Below are 2,331 nucleotides of genomic sequence, written 5' to 3' on the forward strand. Positions count from 1 at the left end.
GATGGAACCATCCATAAATTATGTAGCAACTCTGAGATCAGAGAAGAGTGCCTCCTAAGAGGTAAGGTTCCAGGATCATGAAATGATGAGAGGTGAGAGATGAACCTCATTTGTCATTACAACGGCACTCTTATTTCCCATCTAACTTTATGTTTTTTTCAGGTTTGGCACAACTCTATTCCAGTTAGGTATTTTGGGTTGCAGAAGGACTTGGTGAAATTTGTGATGCATTCTGTTTCAACTAAAGTCAAATAAATACTTAGCAGTAGACATTCAAACTGAGTATACACTATGGCAGAGTTAGGGAAGCTATACTTTATACCCTATCAAAGACCTGCGAAAAATCATGCCACCACACCACTGAAGAATGACACATGGACAGTCATATCTTGATCTGGTTGCTAAGAGTCCAAAGGATTGGAGACAATAATAAAGCACTTATTGTAAGAAGAATTCTTTTATTTTTATTTTTATTTTTTTTAAAGATTTATTTATTTATTTATTTGAAACAGAGAGAGAGAGCACATGAGAGGGGGGAGGGTCAGAGGGAGAAGCAGACTCCCTGCCGAGCAGGGAGCCCGATGCGGGACTCGATCCAGGGACTCCAGGATCATGACCTGAGCCGAAGGCAGTCGCTTAACCAACTGAGCCACCCAGGCGCCCTGTAAGAAGAATTCTAAAGATGTCCCTCCAAAATTTCCTGTCCCCTAATTATTCAATCAAACATTAATCTAGGTATTCCTGCAAAGGGACTTTGCAGATGTAATTAAGGTTGCTAATCAGTGTATATTAAAATAGAGAAATTATCCTGGGCACATTTTGTAATTCTAAGATAATCAGTAAAAGAAAAATTTAAAAACTGCATAGTTGTCATGCCAATAAAGAAAGAAAATGGATTAAGAAAGAATGATCAGGCGCAGGCCAAAGGGAAACGAAGCCGGAGCTGTGGGTGCCTTTTCTGCCCGCAGTGTCTCAGATTCAGTCTTAAGGAACTGAGAACTTAATCTTCCAAAATGTCAAAAAGACCATCTTATGCCCCACCTCCCACCCCAGCTCCTGCAACACAAATGCCCAGCACACCACGGTTTGTGGGATACAATCCATACAGTCATCTTGCCTACAACAACTACAGGCTGGGAGGGAACCTGGGCACCAACAGCTGGGGCTTGGCATCCTCTGGTACTATGATTTCAAAACCCCCAAAGCCACCAGATAAACCACTGATGCCCTCCATGAGGTACAGCAGAAAGGTCCGGGGCCAAGTAAAACCTTCCAACCTTGACCTAAAGTTGTGGGAGATAGGCAAGATTATTGGTGGCATGTGGCAAGATCTCACTGATGAAGAAAAACAAGAATATTTAAATGAATACGAAGCAGAAAAGATAGAATACAATGACTCTATGAAGGCCTATCATAATTCCCCCGCATACCTTGCTTACATAAATGCAAAAAGTCGTGCAGAAGCTGCTTTAGGGGAAGAAAGTCGACAGAGATAGTCTCGCATGGAGAAAGGAGAACCGTACATGAGCATTCAGCCTGCTGAAGATCCAGACGATTATGATGATGACTTCTCCATGAAGCATACAGCCACCGCCCATTTCCAGAAAAACCACCGCTTCATCAGTGAAATCCTTAGTGAGAGTGTGGTGCCAGACGTCTGGTCATTTGTCACAACAGCTAGAATGCAGGTCCTCAAACGACAGGTCCAGTCCTTATGGTTCATCAGTGAAAACTAGAAGCCCGAACTTCTTCAAACAGACGAGCAACACCAGGAAAAGAAGAGGAAACTCCTGGAAAACACAGATTCATTTAACAATGAACTTAAAAGGTTGTGCGGTTTGAAAGTAGAAGTGGATATGGAAAAAATTGCTGCTGAAATTGCACAGGCAGAGGAACAGACTCGAAAAAGGCAGGAGGAAGGAGAGAAAGAAGCAGCAGAGCAAGCTGAACGCAGTTCCTGAGGAAGAGCAAGCTGCTAGGAAGACCAAGGAGAAGAAGGACGACGAGAGCATCCCGATGGAGACAGAGGAGACACACCTTGAAGAAGCGACGGAAAGCCAACAGAATGGTGAAGAAGGCACATCTACTCCTGAGGACAAGAAGAGCGGGCAGGAGGGGGTGGACAGTATGGCTGAGGAAGGGACCAGTGACAGTAACACCGGCTCAGAGAGCAACAGGGCCACAGTGGAGGAGCCGCCCGCAGACCCCGCGCCGGAAGACGAGAAGAAAGAATAAATGTTGCCTTGTTTTATGTGTTCTGAATACCTTTGCAAATGAAAAAAAAAAAAAAAAGTTTTTTGAGTTTAAAAAAAAAAAAAAAAGCAGGATCAA

At 43.6% G+C, this 2,331-nt stretch overlaps 1 pseudogene; it reads left to right on the forward strand.

Moving 5' to 3' along the window:
- The first annotated feature begins 1,005 nt into the window (after positions 1-1,005).
- On the forward strand, positions 1,006-2,235 carry LOC123323704 (annotated as a pseudogene).
- The last annotated feature ends 96 nt before the right edge of the window (positions 2,236-2,331 follow it).

This window comes from Neomonachus schauinslandi, chromosome 2 (genome assembly GCF_002201575.2).
Source record: "Neomonachus schauinslandi chromosome 2, ASM220157v2, whole genome shotgun sequence".
NCBI classification, from domain to species: domain Eukaryota; kingdom Metazoa; phylum Chordata; class Mammalia; order Carnivora; family Phocidae; genus Neomonachus; species Neomonachus schauinslandi.